This window comes from Cyprinus carpio, chromosome A17 (assembly GCF_018340385.1).
Source record: "Cyprinus carpio isolate SPL01 chromosome A17, ASM1834038v1, whole genome shotgun sequence".
Taxonomy (NCBI): Eukaryota; Metazoa; Chordata; class Actinopteri; order Cypriniformes; family Cyprinidae; genus Cyprinus; species Cyprinus carpio.
In genome coordinates this window covers 1308119-1326435 of record NC_056588.1, presented here as the reverse complement: position 1 = coordinate 1326435, position 18317 = coordinate 1308119, and the positions used below count along the sequence as shown (strand labels likewise).

Genomic DNA, 18317 nt, shown 5'->3' with positions numbered 1-18317 from the left:
ATCTTGTCAATTTATTTGGAACAATTTATATAAAGTGCGCTACTAAATTTTCAAGCAATCAATAGAGGCCCAAAATAAATAAATAAATAAATAACTGCAATCGTCTCGCGGTTCATATTCAGTAACAATACACGGGACGCAAAGAGAAAATAAAACAAAATAAAAAATAAGAATAGCTAATCATAGTGATTCCGCGTTAATGTTGGATCCGTGTTCTGTGTTTTTAAGGGGGGCACGAGGATGAACTGAAGGACAGTCCCGGGCGCCACCTCCTGGATTTGCCCCACGCATCAGCTGCGGGTTGTACCCATAGGTCAGTACATTTATCTTTTTCGGGAGGGCGGGGGGGGGGGGGGGGGGGGAGGGGGGGGGCGTGGGGCGGGGGGTGAGGGGGATAACTCTCACATCCCGTTCCAGACCCAAAAATCCACCAGGAGAGCACCAGCAACACTCAAGGCTGGGGGGGGTTGGTTTAGTGAGCCCCGGAAAAACCCGTACCCTACTAAAGCAGAAGATCATGCTGGCCATTATCACTAACAGGACCCTCACGTCCATTGGTTCCACCTGGTTCGCCAACGCCAGAGGAGGAGGCTAAGAAGAGGAGAACAAGATGACCTGGGCCCCCATGAGGTCAGCCTGAGCGAAGAAGCGAAATATTTTACAACAGCGATCACGAGGGAGAGGACGGTGAACAAGCGAAAGGGATGATGTGAGGAAATCGATTTGGAACATATTGACACGGAGGGAATAGTGAGAATAAGGACGATTTAGATCTAGCATGAGGACGAAACTGCATTCTGACCTTGAAACTGGGCCCGGCTGAGGCCCGACATTCTGAAAATTTCCGGCGGCTGAAAGAGGATTTACAAGGACCTGAGCACAGGTTGTTCAAAGCGATGTGGCGTGAACAGGCGGTAAAGAGAGTCATGGCGACCGCGCAGAGCACTTTCACCATCACAATCATCAATCCATCCCGGACCACCACCACGAACAGCAGCTTAGAGCATCCGGCCAACAGCTGGGGGGGGGGGGGGGGGGGGGGAGTCGGCCAAAAATCACACCGAGGCCATCACATCAATGCTCCGCCGCCCTCATAAAACAACCCACCTCCAGCGTCCAAAACCCGAAGATCTGGTCTCTTGGCAGGAACTGCCCACAACTTCCAGACAGAAATCCTCGAGAATCTCCTCTGATGCAACTGGACGTCCGCTGCGTCCCGCCGCTCAGACCATCATCACTCCGCAGACTTCCCTGTTCCGTGTCCAGGTAGGGAAAATCCGAGCTGGACACATCGGTGTTTCACCGGCCCACCACAGCCTTGCTGCACTGGCAAAACCACTATTGTTAGTGACTCAGTACCAGGCTTCGCGTTGCGATTGCCTTCGCCAGCTTAGCAGTCAACAAGCAGAGGCAACAGGAGTCAAACTCCGAGTCCACCAGCAAAGGCTTACAGGTCACCCACACTGAGAAGCGCAGAGACGTGCAATTCATGCTTTTTATATTGACAATATTAAGACTGTGTACTGACGCACTGTAAAGCGCCACTTCGCGTATATCCCATTCTGAACCAATTTCATTTGATCCACTACGGTGAAACATTCAAGGTGACAAAAAGAATTACGCTTGAAACGCAATGTCTAGTGGTCAGGGTACTTATTATTGTTCGTCTTTTTTCTTCTTTCATACTCAAAAGGGCTGAGCCAATGAGGATATGGAAAAGCCTGTTCACGTTGCACCTTTTAAAAGATTGTTAGGTTGTGCGAAGTCATGTGATATTTCTATGCCGCAGTTTTTTTCCCCCCCCTCAAACAACTGCTGTACGATCTTTTTAAATAGACTCTGTTTTTTTTACTAATAATAATAATAATAATAATAATAAATTGGCATGTTTTATATTTCTTGTTGTTTACTGGTTTATTATTTTCAGAAGAAGAGATCACAGTGGCTTGCTTGGGAAGGCAGAAGAGAAAGTTCTTTAAATAGAGCGGAGAATCTTGACATGTGCTTACAATCCACTTGACTTTAAGCTTTAGCTGTATTTTTTTTTTTTTTTTTTTTACTGTATTTACTTGTTAATTTTTATCATTTTGAATATCACAAAATGATCATCGCATGACTGTCTAGTCACGCACTCGGAGTACTTGAGCTATACCGTGTGTTTAGAAAAACACATGATTTATATGTTTGTGCTTGGGCAATAATAAACCCATAATGTCAAACCAATAAATCTCCAGTGCGTCGATGCGATGATATTTCAGAATGATGAGATTTTCAAAACTTTTGTTCTCTACTTCTTGCAGATTAGTTTTTGTATTGGCCCCGTGTTTTTTCATGCTTCCCTTCTATTGCCATAGTCCCAGAACACTCGAAGTGCAATGGTATATCCCCCTCTCTTCTCTCGTTTCTCTGTCTCTCTTTAACGTTCATTTTAACCTGTGTAAGGAACGGTAAATAAAAATAACTCACTCTTCTGTATCTTACATTGTACCTCAGGTCCTGTGACAAGCTGTGTTAATGCTGTCAGGCCAATAGGTCTGTGGGATTCCCATTGCTTCTCTTTTGTAAGCGTCTGTGAGGATTTGCTGTTGAAATGTTGGTATATAAGGTAAGAAAATGTAATATACTTGTGAGTCCGAAACGGTTACGATAAATTCTATATTCTTGTGGCTTAAATGAAACGCTGTCAACCTTTCCGTCATTTTCTTTGAAACAATACAACCAATGAGCGTTTCATTTTGTAAAGTTATGTTTATGAAATGTCTTCCTTTCTCTTGTGTGCGGAAATGGGTACCGTTTGTGCTTTTGAAAAGGCAATGGGAAACGCAACTCCGAGGTTATGAGGTTTAAACGGAGGATTGAAGTATTTGCCTAATTTCGGGGACTTAACCCGTAATTCGGCTCCTTCTGGAAGTCGCGCATTTGGATATGTAAATTGGAAGGGCTTATCCCCTCCGGCGTCGGAACAGCCAATATGAAAATAATCAATTAATTTCCTCTTACATATTAGTTTCGAAAACAAGCATAATATAACTCATTTCTGTATATTGATAATTGAATATTTTTCTTCTTTGAAAGAGAGGAAGAAGCTGTCACACAAAAAAAGTTACAACACTCTTCACTCTATACAAATAGTTAAATGTAATCTCGGCTATTTCTATTTTTGTGAGAAGCTGTGTTTTTAAAAATGTAATTAATTCGAATCAGACATTGATGTTGTGCTGCCTTGCCATATGCCGTCGATGCTTTGCGAAATTATTTATTTATGTTGTTTTTCCGCTTGAAGATGATTTGCCTGGCAGCAGCTCGTGTCTTCAGGGATTTCCAAAGTTTGGAGAAATTTAGAGTTGGACTCCTCTACTCCACTCTACGGCCTTTACATGGACTGAGCCAATTTTGAATCATGAACTATCAATTTTAGTCATTTATTCAAGAAAGTTGCCCATTGGCATTGTGAGATCATTTTGTTCTTTTTGTTAGATTTGCTTGAGCTTATCATCAGAGTGTTTAAGCATGTAAGGCTTGAGATTTCCCAATGATAAAACTACCTGTGGAATATTTTGACACAGTCAGACAACATTATAGAATCGACACACATGAAAGACCGTCCATAACGCACAAGCAAAAATCAATAATAAATAAGTGGAAATATAATTATCCTTTATAGCTTTAAATGTCAATTTTGATTGCACCCAAGTCTCCTAAGATAGAAAAAACAAAATCTAATAATCGAAAAAAGAATAGAACACTTTTTCCAAGGCCAATATTACTCAAAACAGCACAACCGTCTTGAATGGCACACTACTCGTGCATTAAAAATATACTTTAAAATGTACAGTTTGCCGATATAATATTAATAATGTATTTATTATATTCTATTTATTTATTAAGTTTAAGAGAATGATGCGCACTGCCTCTCTTTACACAGCCCATACATAACCCCACAGACAACGAGGCCATAAATCTCCTTTTTTTCGGAGAATGTATGCTATTTGAATGGCTAGGCCTAGGTATATATATATATATATATAGTTACTATATATATATCATATATAGTATACTATATATACTATATAAATATATATATTATATAGTATATATAGCCTAGGCACCTATTAAAACGTCACTACGAGTCTCTCCGAATTCCGTTCGCAATAAAGCTGGCTATGATTATTCCTATAACCGCTGTGTACCATTTGGGACGCATGATTGATGTAATTCCGTCGTTTCTGCCCTCGCTTCTCGGAAGAGCGCCACCATCTAGAGTACAGAAGTGGCACAGCGCGAGAGGGACCAATATTCTCCAATCAGTGCCTGACCCTCTCACCTGCCACCGTGCAGGGGAGCGGAGGGGCGTGGATCGCCGCCCAGTTTGCGGCCAAAAAAAAAACAAACAACGCCGCTTACAGGCTGTACTCGTCAAGAGTGAGAGGGCGTGAGGCCGTGGCAAAGGCTTCGGCAGAGACCTGCGTGCTAGCCGCGGGTAACATATTCTATTTTGGGGGTACTCGGGGCGGGGCGTTGATGTGCATGGGGGAGCCATGGTGGGAAGATTTTTGATAAAAATTTGCACTTGGCGAATTCTCTCATCAGAAACAACAAACGCGCAGATGTACCTACATCGCGATTTGGGAGATTCAAATCATGCATACCTGACAAGGACAACACACTGATTACTATAGCTTATGCTTTTTTAGGGTGGCTACAACTCACGCTAGACAGAATTCAGTGATATTCTTTTTGATAATGTAAGCTAAATGTTCTTTGCTTCCTGTATAGAATTTGGTTTCATTCGTTTGAATATACGCACTCATCATGGACAGCAGCCTTATAATTAAACTTAAAAATGTCTTTTAATTAACGTATCGGTTGAAATACAAAGTCCACGTTATATTACAAACCTCTTGTCATGATATGGATAGCCCTACTTGCCTAAAACGATGTGTGTAGTTCTATAGATTACATTCAGGTACCGATAGCACCCTACAGTGGTTTGAGGCGCGTTTGACCAGAGGATAGTAGAGCGCAATTAAAAGAGCTGTGTGTTATGGTTGCCTGTGGTCGGTGGCCGTTTCTTGAGAAAGAGAGGAAGCTTTCGGCGAACAAGGCTCATAAAAAGGATGAGGGACGTGAATGGTTTTTACAAGTCGGAATGTAAAATTACCAGTAAATATCGCCAGAAACAGTTCACATGAGATTCTGTTCATGTGTGCGGGCTGAGGATGTAGTGGGCGCGCCACCGCGGAGGCTCCCGCAATTCAAAACTACAAACAGCACTAGGCTAGTTTAGCCATATTACATATTCTCTGTTCATTGTTACTAATATAATTAATCACAAAACTACAACAAAAATTAAAGTATCTTGGGGATGATCCACACGCAAGGAAAATCTCAGACCGACGCCGCCTGCGGACTGGGGTGCTGCTAGAACAGTCAGACCACCTATATCCTGCGGACCAATTGCTTGCTGGCATTAGTGCACTTCAACAGGGACCGAGGATGTATTAGCGTACACGACCTGCTATGAAACAAAAAACTAACAAAAAATTAAAACTCGTTATAATAGTTAGGCTATTCAGTAAATTACTACATTCGATTATGGTTCTTATTCCTCACAGCACAAACTGCTTCCTTATAAAGATTGTAGACACAGGGAGAAAATTTTAAAACAACACATTTTGTTTCAAACAGCTGTAAATCACTTGGCCTTTTTTCCCACTGTGTCCTTTAAGTTTGATATAGTTATCCAACAATTTATCCTCTTCTAATTTAAAATAGTGTAGCAATATAGGCCCTAATAACCTACCCCCAATCTGTGTACATTATGAGTAAAATACATTAGAGTTGCAGTTTACTCCCTAGTAGAACATTAACATTTTCGCTCTCTTTCAATTTGCTGTATATTATCAAATTTATCCTCTTTCTAATTAAAATAGGAAATGTACGGTTGCTTATTACATGATAGGTGAAAATTAAGATGCAAAGATACATAGAGGCGTGCTGTTTCGTCACCAGCCTGTACTAATTCCCGTATATATATATATATATATATATATATTATAATATATACATATGAGTACTCTAGATATATAATATCTAAATATAGTAGCTTATATATAGGCCTATATATATATATAATATATATATAGTATATATCAGCTCCACACAAACACCACAACACACACACACATCCCACACACACACACATATTACTATAATATAATTTTAATGCTTTCTACATAGTAGACTATTTTGCATTTCACACCAGGTGGATGGTGGTCATGTATGATAGCCAAGTTCTTCCCTATATTTAATTTCTAAGTTACTGATGGTGTTTACACTGCTTCCCAAAACTACAAATAACACTGTGTTTCATTAGCGAAATATAAAAGAATCAGCGTGTAGGTAGGCCTCGACGATCCCCCCTCGGACTTTTCCCCCGAGAGCTTTAATCAGGGCGTCACACCTTTTTCAGGAGAAATCACGCGTCTTTTCCCAGTGACAAGGCCAGGGCTGTCATGAAAATATTGATGCTTGTTTACGTGGTGTATTCTGCGGCATATTAGGCCTGAGGGACCTGAGCCTGACTCTTTGATCATTAAAATCCATTTGAAATGCTCCTGAAAGGATGACACTGGGCTTCACACGGTGTCCTCTGAATCATCGCATAAAAATAAGGATTAAAATGCCCTCGCCAGAAACAAAGTAATCACCGATACCGATGCTCACCATAACGTGGTTCGCACCGCTTGATCTTTTTCTGCTCAACTTAGCAAAAAATGGAGAGCCTTACTGAACATTTTGCTCAGAGCTACGCGGCAGGACATGGATTCCGACTGGGGCTGTTAGTGTCACTCATTTATTTTCTTTTGCAGAGTTAAGTGGATGTCCTTTGTGGGCAATGAGCAATAATCAACAGTGACTCCTCTTTTTATTCCACACGCTGTTCCAGCTATGTTGAAAACGGGAGCCCATTTTACATTTACTGCTGAGAGACAATAGGGCTAGCAGCAATTTCTAGATGATTGTGAGTGCGCAGTTAAATTAATAATAATAATAACAATAATGAAACACAAATTGTTTAAAAAAAATTCATTAAATGTAATAAAGAATAGTAAGTAGTAGTAGTAATATTAATATATTGGTTTTATTATTATTTTTCTGGATTTATATACTATTATTTTTATTGGATTTAACAACAGTTAATAGTGGCAGTGGAAAAGGAAGGAAAAAAAATGGTGGCACTGCAAAAAATGAAAAATTTTATGAACAGACTTAAGCATAAATAGTTGTGTATTTCACACACAGATTAATCACATTTTTATATATATATATATATATATATTGGGGGGATTGGTTGACGTGGGATAATATCATCAATGTGCATAAATACATTCATAACCTGTCCTTTTTGGCACCGCAGACACTGCAGCATCTGTGGGAATTCAGCACCATTGACACTCTCCAAAATTAAAATGGCAATTCAGTCTATTAGCGCACCACTAACCCATTATATCTCCGCAGTACCATTCTCCACTCTACATTCAATGGCATAGCTACATAGCTGTACCCACTCCACTGTGAGGGAATGCTTTGTAAATACCAATTTGGATGGGGGAAAGCGATTGAAACACAGTGGGAATCAAAGGCAAATCTAATCTAATCTTTCTGACTCGCCATTGATGCAGAGAGGTGAGGACAGAGCAGGGCTAAACCCTTTTAGAGAAAACCACCAATGGAGTCATCAGCAGCCTTCTGCATGAAATGGATAGGGCCGGCGGCGAGGAGGACATGAAGACCAGAGTGGGCTGCCAAAGGGGCCAGAGTCAGGCTGGAAGAGAAGACCAGCCCCTGTGCCGTGCCCCTGTCCACCCCTCTCTTGTCAGTGTGCTCTTGTGGCAAATGATGTCCCACCACACACCCCATCCTTGCACTGAGCATGGACAAATGTTTCAGCACTATTGTAGCCCTGCAGAAGCTTTGAAGGAGCCCTGGTTCTCTTTGAGGGAGGCCACTAATCCTTTTATGAGGCACTGCTGATTGTTAGCTTGGCAAACACACACATATACACAGCTCAGAGCTCTCTCTCTCACTATCTCACACAGCGGAGTGTGTTAGAATTTTTTTTTTTTTTTTTTTCTCAGGACAGGTGCTGACATGTTTAGATGACCTGTAAGGCTATAGAGGAAAACAGTGGAAGCATAGAGGGAGACCATGTTCCACCATTACTGTGTACTCTTTGTGTGCATGAGGTCTTTACAGGGCCATCCGAACACTTCTGCTGCTGCCTCAAAAAGAAGAGATAACCACATTTACAACCCCCAAATCTTGTTTTACACACACAGCATACAACAAAATACACCAGCCTCCATAGTGACTGGTTCGCAAAAGCCAGGCTGAGTTTTTGTGATAAAAAAAAACATAAACATATTTTTCAAAATCTGCAGGAAATCCATCCAAAACATCTTCAGAACTATTGAGAAGTTCGTACCTCACATAAATTACCATGGGTTTTTTGATGTGTTAGCATTCAACATCTAAGCTGAACAGTGATGGTTTTTGGGTAGAAAATGTGATTGGGACACTATAGGGAAAGAAAACAGCACGCAATGCACAGCGATGAAGGTGCAGTGGGGGTATTTGTCAGTTGATTCTTTTCTCTGGCAAGTCCTGGGGACAAAAGAATCAGAGAGTGACACTCTGTAGTGACAGGAGGCGGGGGCTGTTGAGAGCGCTAATTTCATGCCCTTTGTTGACAGAGGTTAGAGAGAGGATTCTTTCATTCCATCTGAAAGACAACAAGTAGGGCAGAGGGTTTATGGGTGTAAAAGGAAGGGGACGGAGAAAGAAAGGGAGAGAGAAAGACAGAAAGGTGGTGGGAGCCTTTGCCGTTCAGCCCATCTGAAAGATTGTGCCTTTCTCAGCCTCCTCAGCCATTATGGCCAGGTTACACAGGCAATTATGGAAATGTTTCTTTGAAGCAGAGTACTGCACAACTTTTTTTCTCTCCTTCCCCCAAACAAGAGAAGTCTCCATCCCTCTCTCTTCGCCTCTGCCCGGAACAGGCTCTGTCTCCCCCTGCATTTGCTCAAACCCTTTTCTCCATAGCATGAAAAAAGGGCTGCCTTGGTGAATGTGATCTGAATGGAGCGCTAAAAAAAAAAAAAACTGAACTGTAAAGGTTTAAACTACAAAGGGATCACACCAGTGCCAGGCTTGAAAAATCAACTTTTTTATGACCACAGAAAGGGTTCTTTTAAAAGATGACATATTAGATTTGAGAGACATGATATCTATTTTTTTTAGTACAGGAAATATTCTTATTCTTATAATAGAGTTCATTACAAGTTAGGCTCAACTGATAGCATTTGTGGCTTAATGTTGATTACCACAACACACACACACACGCACAAAAAAATCAACTTGACCCCTTTCAAATCCTTTGTTTTTCTTTGAAAAAAAATGGTTACGTTTGAGCAACTTATAATGAAAGTAAATGGGGATAACTTTTGAGGATCTATAAGCAGTAATGTATAGCTTAATTATTGAATAAAAACTAATTATTTTTCTTGTTTAGCTGTAAAGCTGTTAAATCATACTTAACTTTACAGTTGTTTTAGGGTTTATTGTGTTGCTTTGTCATGGCAACAATACTGTAAAACTGGATATAACCACAGAAATGGTTAGAAAACTATATTTTCCATGCTAAAACCCTGCTAATACACATTGTTTGCATATTGGGCTATACTACTGAAACAGAGTATTTTAGCATTTACAGACTGGCCTATTCACTTTCACTGTAAGTGCTTAAATGTAACCCACTTTTTTATTTCAATTTTATATTTGTACTTTTTTTTAAAGAAAAAGTGAGACAAGTCTAAATAAGTGTTTGTGGCAACCAGCATAATTCCACAAATTGTTGTTGATTGAGCTTAATTTTAAATTGAACCAAGATTATTCCTTTAACAACACAACATTTTTGATACAAATCTAAAAATATCTGAGCAGAGAATAGATCTCTTTTTTCCATTGAAAAGGAGAGAGAGACAGAAAGAAAGGGAGAGAAAAATCACCTGCTTTTCCCTTGTACATCAGTCAGCAGTGTAGTACAGAATTTCACCTCAAAGTGTGAACTCATGAAGATAGCTCTTGTGCCCTGAAAGCTATGACATCATGACTGAGACATGAGTGTAACAAGCACTCTCCATCTGACCTGTTTTCAACAGATTCTGAACTGCTTCCCTATCAATACCGTGTGGTTAGATTCAACACTCTGCAAAATCAACAGCATGAGCCACATTCTGTGAATTCCACTTGAGCCTTGTCTTGACAACAGATATATGATTAATGTTTTCCCTATATAATTATAGATCATATATTTACCAGCTCAAGTATTGATTGTAAGAGTGGCTAAGGGCTTCTTTGGATTTGCTGTGGTGGAAAGGAAAGACTTCATAAATTCTTCTTTCTCGGAGCTCTGTCAAACAAGTTGTAGCTGTGCCGTTTCACATGAATTCATTAGCAGAGCTCGGCTGATTGATTTGAGAGAGCTGGGAAAGAGAGAGCCCACCAATGAACTTGCTCTCTCAACAAGATTAATAGGGTTTATTAAATACTCTTGTGTCCCTTTTCATAATGGCAATGCAACAGGAGGCCAAATATTTGTCTGCAGCTCGTACTCCACAATGCTTTTTATCTCACTGAAATGACACCACTCTGGTTTGTACAAAACCAGACTAACAGACCCTAGAAAATATGATTTTAAGCTCAGTTTGTAGTGTTAATCACAATCTGCCTCTCAGTTGTGTGCTTGCTGCCCAAAAGATTAAGATGATGTGTTTAATACAAATATTCAATATTCAAATATGCACACTCATGTTGTCATATTATATTTTAGCAAAAAAAACCACTTTTGCTTGATTATAAGTGCACGTTAACATGCTGTTGTGACAATATCAGTGGAAGAGGGACTTCAACAGGACAAAAATATCTGATATAAATGAGTGTATAGAAGAAGAAAAAAAAGTGTGTGTGTGTGTGTTGTGTGTGTTAAAGGATGTCAAATGACACAGCAAAGAGAACTCCATTCTTCCTCACTTCTCTTTGTGCTTACATATAAAACTGCTTGTCACCATGACATCTTTCTCCTTAATAATGCTATTGGCCATGCAAATGAGAGAGGATGTGTGTGTGTGAGTGTGTCTTCCAAATACGGGTGAGATGGGGGGACCTCTATTGGACAAGGGACAAAGGGTTGATTTTTTTCTTCCTTTGCTGGCACAATAAGTTCAGGAATTTGTGTGTGTGTTGTCTGTGCTTGTGCATTCTACGCAAAACTAATTCTTTTCTGAGAATTCTTTTTAGTCCCCCTCTTCCTGGATAGACAGGAAGTAGGAAGTAGGGGGCTCCAGACAGAAAAAAGAAGTCCATGGTCGATCAGTCCAGTCAGGCCCAACGCACAACCCCTTCCATCCCTTTGCCAAGTGTGTGCATACACCTTTTAAAGTGTAGGCAAGCAGAGCCGCCCTCCTCTGTTGTAATGCTAAATCAGTGTCACTCACTGGAAGGGTAAGCTCTTTCACACACAGACGCACACACACAATTTCTTCTTCCCTTCTCTCTGCGCTTCCTATCACACAAAAGCTTGTGTATTTTTGAAAGACTGCAGAGATGGCCTCTCAGCAGGATGTGGTACTAAACAACAGCAGGAGAGCATGACATCCAGAAGCATAACAACCAACCAAGGACAAATCTCTCAAGGAAACGTTGATTTTATTTGTGTGTTTTTTCAGGCAGACAGGCATTTTATATTTGCCTCTGATAGGTAGGTGTCTATAATCTGCCTTATGACTAAATAATTCTCACTATTATTCTGGTCGTCCAGAAGGATTGAGAAAGAAGGACTGACAGTGTTCCTTCCTGTGCGAGAGAAGCATGTCGAATGCCATTTCACCCGGGCAGCGGAGAGCTGAATAATTATCGCTAATAGTGTATATTGTATGGGAAAAATCCCCAGAGATTTTCTTTGGATCTATTTCTGTGTCTCTCTCTCCAAATCCATGCCGTTTTGCTAATGAAATATACATTGGGTGAACTCTGACCTTTGCTGTGTGGGCTGAAGGTCATCTGGCTCTTTTACATACACAGATGATCCTCGTCTTCCGGAAATGATAAGAATAAACAGCGGGGACGTGCGCAGGGGCAGAGAGTTAAAATAACAGCCTGAGATGACAATTAATTGGCTGAAAAGGAATGTAACTGTCATCCATTTCGCGCTGGTCTTCTCTTCTTTGGTCTGTCTCGATCATCTCACAACAGACTACATACATACCCACACACACACACAGAACACACCACACACCACACACACAACACATACACACACCGCTGACACCTATCAAATGTATCTCAGGGTTCATCGGCAGGCCATCCCAGAAGTTTTGTAATTGCTCAGAGTGGCATTCTGATATGAGTTACACAAAGCCAAAACAAGAAAGATGTGAATGGAGAAAATAAATATTTAAGAAATCAATTACAAACATGGTATGCAACCCGACCACAGTTCTGGCAAATCTGAGCTCGCTGCATTCCTGATTCTGCTAACAACTGCTTACTGTGCTCTGGAGCTGTGCTGATCCTGCGAGAACTACGGAGAGAACAGAGATTTAAAGTTTGTCTTCTTTTTGAATAACACTTTCATCTGATTGCTTTATGAGATTTTGAGTGGTGTCCATGGCCAAATCTTAAACTGTTAAAGCTTTTATTTTTTATATTTTTTATAATTAAATGACTAGTGTACATCTTTACATATATATATAGTATATATTATATATAATATATATATATATATATATATATATATATATAGATATATATATATATATATATTATATATATATATACACACACACACCACATATATAATCATTTACTGTTAGAAAATAGCCATGTAAGATTAAAGTGTTGGTATTTCTCTTTCCACTTTTACAAATTTTCCCAAAAATAAAAATAAAGAAATAATTAACTCATAGCACTCATTTAAACAGACAGAAGCCCATATATATATTGATCCAATCAGTGTTCCATTTTAGAGATACTGTTATTTATATTAATATCAGCATTATTGGTCTGCGAGTTCAGGACTTATGGCATATTGCACTTTTCTTATTGTGATAATAATCAGTTTATGTCACAAAATGCTGTGTTCTGTACTGCTTAGGAATATTTCTTTAATAGTGCTTTCTGTCAGATCAAAAAGGATATGTATGTTTACGACTATAATGTGAATCAACTGAATCATGTGTGGGTTGTAATGTTTAAAACTCATGAGGCTTGTTAAATATAGATGTATAATATATTTACATACAGTAAAGCCATCTTACTGCATCTGTTCCCTTAAAAGCTAATGTTCAGTCTGTGTATGTGGGGCATGTTTAATAGTCCCCACCAAAGGGTGGGTTCATTATTATTTTCCAGCCGTGTTTGATCTTGTGAGTATAAAATTTGTGAATGTCCTGCCTGCAGAGCCCGGAGAGCATTTGTTGGTAGGTGGTGAAATTAGTGTGTATTTTATGTCGTGTGTGTGTGTGTGGGTGTACAATGTCACGCGACAGCTTCTTTCTTTGATTCTATCACACTTAGTGGGCACACAGCTGGCACAAACAGCTGGTCATTTGCTCAAACACACACAGGCAACGACACGACAGCTTTGCAACCCCGACACGAATATGATCCAACCAGTTAAAGAAGTGGAGGGGGGCAAACTTCGTTTACAAGAAGACGTGGGCTTAAAGGCGAGGTAAATAATACACAGCCCGGTTCAGAGGAAGATCTATCAGTGTTAGTACAGGTGCTCAGAAATCGACATTAGAGAAAACGTACAACACTCAAATGTAAATGGAAAAGCTCCTCGTTAAGAGCTGTGTAACCACAAGAACCACCCATCGCTCCTCACTCTCTTATTCCTCAAAACTATTCTAAGCCTCGTCCACAAGTGGTCTAACCAAACCAGACAGCAACCGTCTATACACAACATCATATCAGAGTATTACCAATCAGCTGCTTCCCCAAGCCATTTAACAGAGCACATGCAGACAGAGGTCGAGGTGTTGATTGGGGCTGTTGCGCTTTCCGATATAAGATGGTGTCATATACAGTTTCCATTGTATTAAACAATGGTTAGCAGTAAGTTTTGAACTACGCCCCATTTTTTCCATTTTTATTTGTGTTATTTTTGTGTTCTTTATTTTTGTTTTTTTCTTGGCATATTATTTTTCCACACATTTTATTTAATCGGAGGGTTTTCTATTATTTTATAGTTGTTATGGTTTATTTTCGAATTGTTTTACGTATTTTTTCTATCTTTTTTAGTTATTGCCCATTTTTTTTAGTTTTCAGATTTTTATTTCCCTCCATATTTTTTGTTTTTAGATCCTATGCCCTCCTTTTTTTTATTTTTATTTATTTTTTTATATTTTTATTCATTGTGTTTCTAACAATATTTATTTTTTATTTATTTTTTTCTTTATTTTTTTTTTCTTTTTATTTTTTTTTTTTTTTTATTTTTTTTTGGCCATATTTTTTTTTTTTATTTTTTTTTTTTTTTTTAACCATTTTTTTTTTGATTTATTTTTTTTTCCATTTATTATAGCTACACAATTTTTATAGGCTATGCTACTAATAGATATATAATATATTATATATATAATTTCTCTGCCATGCGCGATCTCACCTGCATTGAGGGTTCAAACAGAGTATAACCATCCTGAAGCTGTTTACTGGTCGGTACAAAGTGTGTTTAAACTGTTCCTGTTGTTAACGTAAATATGGACTAAGCTGGGCGTGTTCTGGCTGGGTGGCCATGCTGAAACGTGTCCGCAAATCCCTCTAAAAAACGATCCAACAGGCAAGCCTTAACACCAGGTTTGTTGAGGACACACGTCAAAACCTGTTTAGCGACTGGTTTTAAGATGTCTTTTCCTCCTTTCTTTCTTATCCTCCTTCCATCAAGGCTTCTCCTGTTTAAGTCAATGTACAAAAACAAACGGATCAGAAAAGAGTGTCTAAACAAAAACTGTAGGCCATTTGTAAATTCAAGCTCTACACTGACTTTAATTAATTAACCCGGCAGTGAAAATAATGGTCTAACACTGCCATGAATTATTGGACAGTTTGTGAGAGAAAGAGAATGAAATAAGTAGCATATTTGTAAAAGGATTTGATTTAATCATTCATAATACGCAAAAGCCCAGTATATACAGAGCACCTGATGGCAAGTTACTTAATTTTAATGTGTCACATGTGGAAATGGCCTCCCCCCCCCCCAGTTTCCCAACATGGCTATGAGGTGCAGAATACTTCCTGTTACTCTTGTAGAGCGTCCAGTATGAAACCTGATGAGTGGTCATCTGTCCCACAAGACTTACTGTTACGCAGACAGAGAACTAGAGAAAGCCTTCACGACTGCATGTTATGACGAACACAGCAACCTGAAGACCACCCCAGGCTGATGTCTTGCTTACTAAACTCATACTATGACAGAGGGGTGCATCACAATCAGAATGGTACGACGGAATGTTGAATGTCACACGAATGACTAGTGTGTAATAGACGTTAAGCCAGAGTGAACTAGAAATAGACCATATATCAAGACGTGCTGCCGCAAACTCCTACAAGTACAGCCTACTGTTTGCACAATGTGTTTTCAATGTGTAATTTGTATCAGTGCCCATCACGAAATTGGGCCACTGCACAGGAAAAAACAAATGCTACTGATTAAGTCTTGTACTTAAACATAACCTCAAATACAACAAACGAAATGGGCAAAAAAACATACGAATATCATGAATAGTATACAAGAGCTGGTGTTACGATCTAGTTATAAATACTATATATAATAATATATGTATATATAGATATATGCTATATATATATATATATATCTATATCTATCTATTTATTCTCGCGCGACAGTTGTTTTTAAACATATGACAAATAAAATAATGTCTTTATTATAATGTTTAACACTACAGTTCAAAAGCTTGTTAGCGAAATTATAGTGACCATTCCACGTTCGCAAGGTATGCTAAATTAAAAGACTTTTACATAAAAGGAACTTTACAATCATACATTCATTTAAAAAATGCTGTTCTTTTGAACATTCTATTCATCATAGTCTCCTGATTTTTTAAATCCCTGTTTTCACCGCACAACTATTAATCACATAACTGTTTCACATTGACAAACACCATATTATATGTGTAATTTGTAACGCTTTGCCATCCCTGAATAAAAATTGTAATAATATTTCCCAAAATTCGTTATTATAATTTAAACAGAAATAGACATATTATCAAAAGTGCCTGCCAAACTCCAATGACAGCCTACTGTTTTGCAATGTGTTTCACATGGTCATTTGTATCTGTGCCCATCACGTCAGGGCCTGCAACAACAAAACATTGTTACTGATTCAAGTTTTCGTAAAAAAAAAAAAAAAAAAAAAAAAAAAAATATACTATATATATATATATATATATTATATATATAATATATATATCATATATATATTATATACATATATATAATATCTACATATAATATATATATATGTTATTCTATTGACATTTTGTGTTTAAAACACTATGACAAATAAAAATAACTGTATTTATTATAAAATGTTTATACACTACAGTTCAAAAAAGCTTGTTAGAAAAGAATTAATACATTCATTCAGCAAGGATGCAATAAATTAAAAGACTTTTAAATTAAAAGACACTTTTACAAAAAAAATCATATTTAAAATAAAATGCTGTTCTTTTGAACTTTCTATTCATCATAGTATCCTGATTTTTTAATACCTCTGTTTCCACAAAAAAAATATTAATCAGCATAACTGTTTTCACCCATTGACAATATCACCATATTAAAATAATTTCTAAAGCTTTGCCATTACATGAATATAAATAAATTGTAATAATATTTCACAAAATTCCTGTTATTACTATATTTATTTGATCAAAATAAATGCAGCCTTGGTAACCATAAGAGACTTATTTCACTTGTGAAAAACTTACAGACCCCCAAATAATAATTAACAATTTACTTTGGCGCTTAGTACAGCACAAAAAGCTAATTATTTAATTTAGGGGAACATGATGATTTGATTTCCTTTGCAAAAATGTTCATTAGATTAGACTAGTTTAAAATGCTTCAAATAATTGGAAATTTTAATTCTACAAATAAAATAACTGTAAATTTTTTATTAGTCAGCAAAGTCTCTGAGGACTCCATCGGAGACCCACTTTTGTTTGGGCACGAAAAGGGAAACCAGATGATAGGGGCGTAAGTCTTGTTTCTCACAGACTGTTACTATACTAGAGGGGTAGAACCCAAGTTTACATGGTGAGCATAGGTTTAAACATGAGGCCTGGGTATGTGAAGCTACAAATTAAGAGGTGAGCTGGAGACCAGTATAATCTCCTGATACCTCGTTTTCAGCACACATTAAATGGCAAAATAAACAACGGCGTCATTATATCAAACACAAACCCTAACCAGAGTGTATTTCTGTGGGCTTGGTTTAAACAAATGAAAACAGCGTGCACAGTAAACAGATTGCTTTTTGCTTTTCTTTTTTCCCTCTGGCCTCCCCACTCTTCAAATGCGTGAGCTTGCAGGCAAAAGAGGGCAATACTGAGAGGCAGAGTAATAGATGAGAGTTTTAATAATGGTGATTGAGATGAGACTCTAGTCACTTTCATTTTCTAAACTGTCAATCAAAGGATAAAAAAACACTTGCAGGTCATTCAGAGGACAGCCTTAAGAAGGGTGAGAGAAAATATGCGGCATTTGCTAATGGTATGACGGGTCCAAAATAGAGGCGGTGAAAGAGGCCCCTGATGAACAGTTTATGGTGTACGGTGAATAAAACCTGAAAATAGATTCACTCCATATAACAGAATTTCTGCTCTCACACAGATTACGAATCATTAAGTGCTGGTCCAGGAACTTACACTCAACGAGAGAGGAGAGCAGAGACTCATGATAACATGCATCGTGGAATGGTAATGGATCTGGTCTTAGCACATTTGACTAACTGGAGAAAATATATATCTCTCGACGTTCAGATACATTATTAGCCCTCCCTGTTGTCCCCACTGTCGGTATGGACTTTACACTTTGCGGCGTAAATCATTAAGAAGTACACATCACACTGTAGCTTTATTTTTCCCTCCTCACTCTTTCCGTCCCCTCGATCAATGCTAAACGATAGGGGGCATTGTGATTGCCACGAGAGAGAGAGAGGAGAGACAGGAAGAGAG

General features: G+C 38.4%; 1 pseudogene; it reads left to right on the top strand.

The window, feature by feature from the left end:
• Positions 1-3397, top strand: part of LOC122148098 — a 7409-nt pseudogene extending 4012 nt beyond the window's left edge.
• The last annotated feature ends 14920 nt before the right edge of the window (positions 3398-18317 follow it).